Source organism: Trichosurus vulpecula, chromosome 2, assembly GCF_011100635.1.
Source record: "Trichosurus vulpecula isolate mTriVul1 chromosome 2, mTriVul1.pri, whole genome shotgun sequence".
NCBI lineage: Eukaryota > Metazoa > Chordata > Mammalia > Diprotodontia > Phalangeridae > Trichosurus > Trichosurus vulpecula.
Window position 1 is genome coordinate 91,034,917 of NC_050574.1, and position 11,160 is coordinate 91,046,076.

The following is an 11,160-nucleotide window of genomic DNA, read 5'->3' on the forward strand; positions in this document are numbered from 1 at the left end:
TAATCTGCACTGAAAAAATACTTCAAGAATCTTTAAAAAAAAACCACCACCAACAAAACAAATCTGATTTCTTCAATATAGAGAATCTTTAATACAAACTTTCTTCAATGTTCTTTACCCTCTATTACTTTGTAGAAAGTTTCATTAGTTCGTAAGACTAGAAAATACCTCACCTAACAGGCAACATTTTGGCAATAAATCTTTCTGCACAGAGGTAGGCTGGTCCCTAAATGATGTTCTAATATTGACTCATATCCAAGCCCTTTCTGGGTTTTCAGAACCCGTGATCACCTTCACTCCTCTCCCAACTCTGCTTCTGACTCTTCAGACTTGGCCACTGTGCCTCAGCTGCCCTTTCACCTGGGAAGATCCATTCACTCTTGGGGCTCTTGCCTCTCAGAAGGGCGCAAACCAGGCAGTCATGACTCTTCTACTACATCCACTTTTGACTCTGCAGGTTTTATCATTCATGATGTCCCTGTGTGGTTACATTCTCATCTCTCATCCACCAACCCTACTTTTCAGCTCTGTTTTATATGTTGTCTTCCCCCAATTAGAATGTAAACTCCTTGAGGACAAGAGCTTGTTAGGGCACATAGTAGGTGCTTAATAAATCTTTCCTGATGGGCTGAATGACTCTCACATCCCACATGTGGTGTGAGTTGTAAGTCTTATCAATGATTACATTATTTCCTCCACAAATCTCTGATATCTGCCCAATTCTTTCCACTCACACACTCACTGCAACTCTAGGTTAGGTCCTCATCACCTATTGCAATAACTTCCTAATCAGTCTTTTTGCATTGTTTCTCCCCTCCCCAATCCATCATCCACACAGCTGCCAAAGTAATATTTCTAAAACATAGGTCTGATCTTGCCACTCCCCTGCTCACAATATACTCTATTGGTCCCCTATCAACTTTATGATTAAATACAGACTCATTTGCTTATCATTTAAAGCTCTTTATCACTTGGCTCCAACCTACTTTTCCTGACTTATACTTTATTCCCCTTCACATATTTTACTACCCAAATGAACTGACCTTCTTACAGTTTCTCACACATGGAATTCCATTTTCCACCTACCTTCCTATGCATAGGCTGTCACTATGTTTCAGCTTCCCTCTCTTCTCACTCCTGCCTCTTAGAGTCCCTAGTTTCCTTGGAAGCTCAGCTTAAGTACTACCTCCTGTAGAAGGCTTTCTTGATCCATCCAGCTGCTAGTACTGCCCCTCCCTTTGCTCCTTTTCCTTGTATTTTGTATACACATGCACACAAACATACATGCCTCTATACAAATACACACACACAGACTTACATATGTGACAACATATAACATATTTGTGAAATACATTTATAGATACATGTATTTGAATATATGTTTGAATATAAGCTAATTGAAGGCAGGGAATTTGTTATATTTGTCTTTATATTCCCAGTGCCTAGCACAGTGCCTATACAGAATAAGTGCTTAATAAATACATCTTGATTAAATGATTGATTGACTTGCTACTGAGCTATTTGTATGAGAACAACGGGTGTTGAGCATTTTTGTAGGGTTATTGAAATAACCTCTCAACATTTTGACTGCTGCTTCCTCTACTTAGCTCTTAGAGAGAAAGTGTTTAACTTGAAGTCTGTAAACTCATTTTGTTAATATATTGGTAACTGTATTTCAATATAGCTTTTCCTTTGTAATTCTATTTATTTTATTTTACTCATTTATATGCATTATTCTGAGAAGGGATCCATAGGCTTCGCCAGACATAAAAATAAAAGTTTAAGAAGGCCCGTTAGATTTTGAAGCTGGCTGCCATGCACTTGAATCAGTGATTTGGGCCCAGGGATGAAATATTGAAGGAATTGCAGAGAATGCTATTATATTTTTTATATTTAAAGATCATAAGATTCTCAGTGCTCAGTGGAGAATCAGACATATGGAGGCCAATAAAAGTCTCAATATAAAAGGAAGACATTTCTATCATAATTGAAAGGCTTTGATGGTACACATTTTAAAAAATTCTAAGTTCACCTATGAGGCTTACTATATCATGGAAGTCGTTTTGTTCAATCTGTGAAATAAATTTTATTCATAAAGCTCCTAATAAATGCATTTTCCTTCATCATTCTTTCAGTTCTGTCTTCTAGGGGTTTTGTATGCTGATATCAAATGTTATACATGAAGAGCCTCCTCCCTTTCTTTGTACAACAAACTTCATAGAGATAAACCAGAAAATGTGGGGGACATCTGTGTCAAAATTTTAAAGCTTCATGCATAATTTAAAAATTAAGCACAGTTAGAATGATAGTTGACTCTGACAAATTGCCACACGAAACAGTAACTTCCTCACAGAAGGTGTCTGAGACTAATTAAAAACACACTTTTCAAAGTGAGAAATGTAGTGTCTATTAGGCAATTGTTTCAATCATTGACTGAATCAAATGTCTTTTGGCTAGAATGGAAATCTACCCTGGCCACATTACCTTGAGCACAGTTTTCAGAGTGCCAGCATTCCCTATGGACTTGATCTTCTCAGACCAGCAGCCCAATCTCCTCCTGGCAGCCACAGATTACAGATGGCAGGAATCCCACTAGGTATTTCTACTTTCCCTGAGATACAAAAGATAAGACCTACCTCCATTGTATCAGTTCATGAGGGAAGGGAACTAATGAAGCATTGCATGCAACTGCTACAGAAATCCCTTCTACAGAATTTCTGACAGTGTCCAGGCTCTGTTTGAATATTTTTGATGATGAGAAACACATTACTGATAGTAATGGGATAGTGGAGTCATGAAATTTTAGACTTGGAAAGGACCTCACAGGTCATCTACTCCCAAGGATACCTAAGCAAAAACTATTTCTAAAAACTTTCTCAAATTTAGCTTCCAGCTCCGAGGACAAGTACATATTAGCTCCCAAACCAGCAAATTCTATTTTTGACAGTTCTAATGCTTAGAGATTTTTTATTATATAACTTGGTTGTACATAGTTGCTTTCATGTTATTTCCTCCATTAGGTTCTGAGTTCCTTGTGATCAGGGACTGTCTTTACCTTTCTGTATATCCACAGCACTTAGCATAGTGCTGGGCATATAGTAGATTTTAACAAATATTTATCATCTGACTGATTGTTTATGTCAATTCAAGCTCTGCTTTTCTACAATTTCCACCCAAAGTTCTGACTTTTGAGTCCATGAGAATAAGGCTAATCTTATTTCTATGATAGCCCTTCAAGTACTTCAAATACCTGTGTTCCTCTTAAACCTTTTCTCTAGGCTAATTATTTCAATACAAAGACATATGGAAGTAAATGTACCAACTGACATTAAAAAACAAAATCTAACTAAAGATAATCATTGTGAAGAAGGTATTAGTGTGACTCCCTTTGAGGTAGAGCTAAACATATCTGATAAGTGATAACAGGGAACTAAGAGTATTTGTGGCCTTGTGAGCAGTCAACAAATCAGCCCAACCCACCAGACTAGTTATGCTGTCTCAGAAATATATGCCACAACTGTTCATTTTCTCTTCAATGGAATATACTAATTACATTTTAGAAAAAAGGAAGAACAACTCTATGAGTGGTATTTGTGGTAGATGAAAGGGAGTTTACATTCTCAGGCAGTCTTTAAGAATCTTTAAAAATGGTTGCTAATTTTTTTGGGGGGGATGAATTAGGCAGAGCCAAAGAAGACTTCATTACTTGTCTAGACCTTGTGATGAAGGGGATCATTTACTCCAAGGGGGTTAGCAGGGATTTTCCTAATGTTCTGTGGAGTGACTTGAAATTTCCCACCATGGGTGGGAGGAGCAGTGGTGGCTTCCACTGGAAACCCTGCCTGTTGCCTTGGCATCATGAGATTTTGCTGTGACTTCTTAGTGGATGCCAGCCAATTAGCCATGCTTATGGGTCCATGTCATTTAGCCATTACCTGAAAGAATAATAGCAAATCTACTCCTCTAATTTTCTGTTTTTCTTCTGAGGAGTTGGCATAAGCACAAGAAGGAACCATAATTTCATTTTATACAGGAATGCTGAGATCATCCCCTCCTTGTTTTCCCTTCTGCACACATGTAGCTCTTACAACGTACATTTTTTTCCCTTTTCTCACCATAATGGGTCGCATGTGTCTTAGTGCTGTTTCCCATGAACTAAGAGTCTGTGAAGACATACAAAATTATATGTGTGGGGAAAGAGATGTTTCCAAAAGTTCCAAAGATATGAGACAAAAGTTAGGGATGTTAGCTTTGTGGCTAATGAAGTACCATAGAAGCAAGAATTAAGTGTACTTATTTGCATACATGTCTTCTTTCCTCTGGGGTGGCTTGGTGGTGCAATGAATAGAGTGCCAGGCCTGAAGTCAGGAAGACTCATCTGCCTGAGTTCAAATCTGGCCTCAGATATTTACTAGCTGTGTGACCCTGTGCAAATCACTTAACCCTTTTTGCCTCAGTTCCTCATCTGTAAAATGAGCTGGAGGAGAAAATGGCGAATCATTCCAGTATCTTTGCCAAAAAAATCCAAAATGGGGTCAGAAAGAGTCAGACATGACTGAAACAACTCAACAACAACAACTTCTCTCCTCTATCAGATTGGTGGTTTCTAGAAGTGTCTCTGTGTCAAGCTCAGTGCTTTGTATGATGTAGGCCCTTGTTATGTTTATTTGATAAATTTCATATTAATTAATGATTGATTACCTTAGTTATACTTCAAACAAATATTGTGTTGTTTCAAGAGGCATGGAATCCAGAGAAAATGCTTTTAACTTCCTTGGGACTTTGCTGTGAGAATGATCTTGCTACTTGTTAATGATATCTTGACAGTCAGTAAACAGGCGCACACTGTTACTCAGGGTTTTAGATAAATGTGGGCATGTGGAATGGCATGGTTAGAGCTTGGAATCTGGGGTGGAGGCAGGCTGTGTATGTTCTGAGACACAGTGTTCATGGAGTTTTCTTCATCTTTAGTTATCTCCTCATCTACAAAAGGAGCCCTCTCTTGACTATCAATGATGAATTAGATATCTGGGTGCGGTGAGTGCAGTGTCTGGCCCCTGGTGGGTTTTGAATTGAAATGATCAATGTAGTAAATTAAATGAGTAATGTAGAATGGAACCAGACAGAGGATGAGAAAATGGAGCCTTGTATTAGTTACTGTTTATTTCCTAAGCAGGCTGTTGAGTATAGAGCCATGGATTCAAGGAATGAAAATGGGGAAGAGCTTGTAGGATCCTATATTTAGAGTTGAAAGGAACTTAGAGGTTATCTAGTCTTCCCTCCTCCTGCCATTTTACAACTGAGACAAAATGAGACCAATTAAATCACTTAGTTTTAATGATTTAGAACTGGAAAGGACTTGAGAGGAAACACCTTCATTTTTATAGATGAGGAAACAGACTAAAGTGGTTTAGTCACTTACTTAAAATCCTACAGGTTAGTAAGTGTAATAGCTGGCACTTTGACCTAGGTCCTCTGACTCTAAAATCAGCACTTTTACTTGATTGATGTCACACAGGTAAGGTAGCAGACCTAGGGTTCAAACTCAAGTCATCTGACTCCAACTTTCTAATATGGACCTTCAGAGTTAATACTTTATTCAGGGTATGAAAATGAGAGCAGATCCTAGGAACTGATTCCAGGTTGGGAGTTTGGAGGGGAAGCACCACATTTAGATCAGGAGAGACAACACTGGCCTGTGGAGCTGAGAAAAGAAGGTATGGGGGCCTGGGACCTGCACTCATCCCCACAGAGCGATAGCAACCCATCGAAGACAATTATGATGGAACCCTGATAGTAAGAATTTGTGATTGGTGAAGATCTGAGCAATAGAAGAAGAGTGAGTATTCAGGAAGAAACCAAGGGACCCAGACTCTAGATGTGAGCATTATTAGCAATAGGTACATTGTATGTGGGAAGTGTGTCTATGACAATGGTATGTGAGAACACGACTAGGCATTATTAACAAGAGGAAACACAGAAACACAGAATTTTAGAGCTGGAAACAACTTTAGAGACCATGTAGTTCCCAATTATCATTTTATGAGTGAGGAAAATGAGGCCTAGAGAAGTTATATGACTTATTCATGATCACTAGTATAACAGGCATGTATGGTTTGTTTTTTAAAAAAAATACATATTTTTGAAAATAATATAGATTATATATGTCAAAATGGATCTATTTGGATTTGGCTCCGGGGAGGCAAGAATAGACATCACTAGTGTGCCTCACCTCATCCTTCTCCCAGAGAGACTTTGATTCCTGCCAGGAGAAAAAGCAGGAGGTTAAAGCCAGAGGCTGGACACTCTCCTCGTGTGTGTGTGTGTGTGTGTGTGTGTGTGAGAGAGAGAGAGAGAGAGAGAGAGAGAGAGAGAGAGAGAGAGAGAGACAGAGAGAGACAGAGAGACAGAGAGAGAGAGAGTCAGAGAGAGAGAGAGAGAGAAAGAGAGAGAGAGAAAGGCAGAAAAAGACAGAGAGAGAAATAGAGAAAGAGAAAGAGAGAGAGAGAGAGAGAGAGAGAGAGAGAGAGAGAGAGAGACAGACAGAGAGAGACAGAGACAGACAGAGAGAGACAAGGATGTGTGGTGTGTGTTGGTAAACAAAATGGGCTCTTAGCACTCAGTTCAACCAAGTGCCTTTAAAGAGTTTGGGCTTTGTTTCCTTGATTAGATTAGGAGTCCTTGGTGACCTCCTTGCCTCAGGGGAGGGCCCAGTTTGCACATGAGTTTGTGACATGTTTGGGACCTCAGAGGCTTTTAGACCACGTGGGTTTAAGTAGCCTCTTTGTGACGATTTTAGGTCACATGGGTGAGTCGCATGTGTGATTCACCCTTGACCCTGAAAAAGATATAAAACCAGGGCTCGGCTTTCTCTTTGTCAGAGCTCTTACCCACAGCCATGGTGGTGCTCATGACTCTGGACCAGCCCTTGTTATGAGCTCCTGGGCAGAACCTAGATGTTGGGAACTATGAATTGTATTTGGTCTGTCTGTTGATGTTTGTAATTTGTTTATGTTTGCTCTGAAGTTCAGGGTGCTGGTCTTTTCCCCTGAACTAAGTGAATGGTATTTGTATGCTGAATTAAAGTAAGCTTGTCAACCCCTTAACATTGCTTTCCTTACTAAAGCAGATCCAAAGAACCTGGGCTTTTGCATGTGCTGGTAGCATGCTTGTTGTTGGGCTTGTGTTGATCTTTCACCCCCACAACAGCTGCTAGCCAGATTGTTGAAATCGGGGGTGGGGAAGGAGGGAGAGACAGAGGGACAGAGACAGAGACACAGAGAGAGAGAGAGAGAGAGAGAGACAGAGAGAGAGAGAGAGACAGAGAGACAGAGAGAGACACAGAGACAGAGGAAGAGAGATGGAGAGAGACAGAGACAGAGAGACAGAGAGGGATAGAGAGACAGAGAGTGGTAGCAGGCTAGAATTATATTTATCTGCTCCCTAAAATTATTAATGTAGGGATGTAATTTTAAGTTCCTGCTAATTGCTAATCCTTAATATGGGTAAGATTTTCTTCAGCTCTATATACAAAGCTTGACTCCCTTCCCACCAAACGTCACTTCTACAATGAATACACATGGCAAATGGCAAAGCCATTTATCCAAGTCTATAGCACAACAGTAATCAGAGAAAGTATGCCTAAGAGAACACATTCCAGACAACACATAGAGCAAATGAATTCTCTCACTAGGAGTGAGATAACTCATCTCAACTGAGAGAGAGAAAGCCTCAGCTCATACCCAAGGGGAATTTCCCTGAAGTCTCTAGTCTATCTCCTTGATTGTAGGAACATAATAGAGAGTGCTATCTCCTTTAATATTGGCTACTTCCCAGCATCTTTCTTTCCCTTCAGAGACCTGAAGAGAAGTTGGGATCATGCATTCTCTCTTGAAGCTGGAAGTCAGAAGTTCTTGGGATCTCTTTTCTCTCTAGCTCTCACCCAACTGCCTGCTACTTGTGAAAGGATGGGGTATTGTGTAATCAATTTCCACGAATGAGGAGAGGTATCATAAAACTGGCCCTTTGAGCCAAGGGTTACAGCAGCATGTCAATAGTGGAGCAAGTATATATATCGCAGAATTCCAGTCCAGTGCTTCTTCTGCTGAACTGTTTTGCCTCTGGCTGCACCCTATGGGTGACCAGCACCCTCAAGCTGTTTTGTGGCTTCTGAAGCACTTTGAAAACCCTAAATCACTACATAAATGCTATTTTACCTCATTGTTACTGTTATTATTTTGCAGTTATGTTTGGCATTTAATAGGTGCTTAATAAATGTTATTGACCGTTTAATGCCTCCAATGTGTCAGTTCCTGTCATGTCCTTCCATAAGGACAATGTCTCATTCCAAGAATATGTTTATAAAATTCTCCTTCCTCAAAACTCAGCTCGTGTCACTTTCTATGTATGAAGATTTTCCTAATTCTCCTTTCCACATACTAGTATCTTCTCCCCAGAATTTTCTGGCATTTATGTGTTTATTCTGTATGTACTTAAATATGTATATTTTCTCTCTCTAATAGAATATAAGATCCTTTAAGGCAGAGATTATATTTTTAATTTTTATTTGCATCATCAGTGCCTAGCACTGTGCTAACTCATAGTATATGTTTAATAAATAATGGTCGATCGACAGAGAGGGGAAAAGATATCTCTTCTTTCTGAGTTTCCTGATTAATGAATGGTACTGCCCTCATAGCTGATGCTACATTGATCTTGGGTAATGATAAATCTTTTCAGTCTAGACCTGCTTATCTGGAAAATACAGTAAAAATGTAAGTGAATCTTAAAATATAATATTTGGAATGACTTGTTTGGTGTGATAGAAGCTGTAATTACATGGAGTCATTGAAAACACTGTCAAAACTCTATTCAGCCCATCATGTGATCAAAAGAGCAATACATCACCACCTGGATTCTAGTTCTGACTCTGTCACAGACAGCTGTATACCCTAGTGAACAAGGGACTTTGCTTCTGTAGACCTCAATTTTCTAACTTATAATACATGGAAACTGGACTAGTTGACCTAACGTCTCTTCGCTAAACTTCTTTGATTGAATAATGTGGAATAAGGTTTGGATGACTTTTGGTGATGTATACTAGTGGATAGTTCACCAGTCATTAGATTGTGAACTCCTTGAGGTTAGTGACTGTCTTTTGACTTTCTTGTATCCCCAATTCTTGGCACAGTGCCTGACTGTGTTATTGTTTAGTCATTTCAGTCATGTGCTACTCTTCATGACCTTATTATAGGGTTTTCTTGGTAAAGATACTGGAGTAGTTTGCCATTTCCTTCTCCATCTCATATTACAGATGAGGAAACTGAGGCAAACAAGGTGAAGTGACTTGCCCAGGGTTGCACAGCTAGTAAGTGTCTGAAGTCAGATTTGAACTCAGGAAAATGAGTCTTGCTGGCACTTTCTCCTCTGTGCCACCTCACTCCCTGCCTGGAACATTGTAAGCTCTTAATAAATGTTTATTGACTATTGACTGAGTGGCTGGCTGGTTTCCAAAGTGAGAGTCATGGACTGACTCCAAGGGGTGTGTGATCAACCCAATTAGAGTCTGAGAAGACAGATCTTATCCCATCCTCCCAGCAAGAACAAATTATAGGGCTTGAACATAACACTCTATCAACACTGCCATGCTTCACCTTCTCAATCTCTGTGTAAGTCCCTAACTACTTCCTCTACTTCCAAGGTGACTCTTCAGCATAGATATAACCTAACATAATCTATATATAGCAGGGCACCTAAAGGAGTAATTATTCAGGTGCCACTGGGAAAGTTTCCCCTTCCCTCTCAAAATACCAAATTGTTCCCCATTTTCCAGCCAAATAAACTAGCGTCTTTGGGCCTATGATAGATGAACAACATACCTGCTTCCCCTATTTTTGTTTTGTGTGGCACAGGATGAGTTGCATAGGTTGAATAGGAATGGATGGATCTCTACAGATCTCAGATCTGCAATCTCAGATTATATTATCTTTCCTCTTCAAATGTGTCCCTCTTCCAAACTACCTTATTAATAATGGCTAGCATTTATATGATGCCTTTATGTTTGCAAAGCTCTTTACAAATATTGCCTCATATTATCTTCCCAATAGCCCTGGGAGGTAGGTGCTATTATCATTCCCATTTTACTGATGAGAAAGCTGAGGAAGACAGAGGGTAAATATCTTGCCCAGGGTTACATAGTAACTACCTGATGCTAGATTTGAACTCAGGTCTTCCTGACTCCAAGTCCATAGTTCTACTCACTGCATCATCTAGCTTATTACTATGGACAGCACCATTATCTTTCCTGTCATCCAAATTTGCAACTTCAATTTCATCCTCCATTCCTGGCTCTTACTCTTCCCATATTTCTAATCGTTTGCCGAATCTTGTTATTTCTTCCTCCTCATCTCTCACATTTGTTCCTTTCTTTCTACTCACACAATAATTTCCCTAATGCAGGTTCTCCTGACCTCTCATTTGGATTATTGAAATAGCCTTCTAACGGTCTCCTTGCCTCAAGGTTGTTGTATAGGTAGTAAGGGAGGACTAGCACCTCTGATGTGAAGGCTTGCCAAGTCTTTTCCAGGGCCACTCATCCACCTTTGGCATCCACCTTTCACCCAACTCTCACTTGTGGCTCCAAGAAACTGTGGCTTGTGCAGTGGCCACACCTTGGTGAAACCATCTTGGCAAATGGGCTAAACCAGGTTGAGGTTAACTGACAGGCCACAAACCCACCAGTGAGTTAGGGAGATGTCTACTCCAAACATGTGAAGACTTTTCCAGGCCAAAATGGGCAGATGAGAACAATTTGTTCCAATGGCTTTAAAGGCAGCTGACGCAGATGCTGTGGAGGGCTCAGAGCTTGGTCAGACATTGAAGACCTCAAGATCATCCACTACACCCAGGGCCATTGCCAGTCATCCCAGCTTTTGTCTTGCTATGGACTGCAATGACTCTGGAAGAGGGAGTGAATATGATGACTTTAAGCAACTCTACCTCATTTAAATCCAATTCATGTGCAAGTCAAGACGTCACCCCATGATGTCATTGGTCCTCTTTGAAAACAAATGACAACAACAGCAGCTATCTGAACAATATTTCTAAAGTGCATGTCTGAGAGTGTCAAGAAATTACAGTGGCTCGCTATTGGCCCCAGGG

At 40.0% G+C, this 11,160-nt stretch overlaps 1 pseudogene; it reads right to left on the reverse strand.

Annotated features, from left to right (window-relative positions):
* Positions 1 to 10,341, reverse strand: part of LOC118836673 — a 163,131-nt pseudogene extending 152,790 nt beyond the window's left edge.
* Between the last annotated feature and the right edge of the window lie 819 nt (positions 10,342 to 11,160).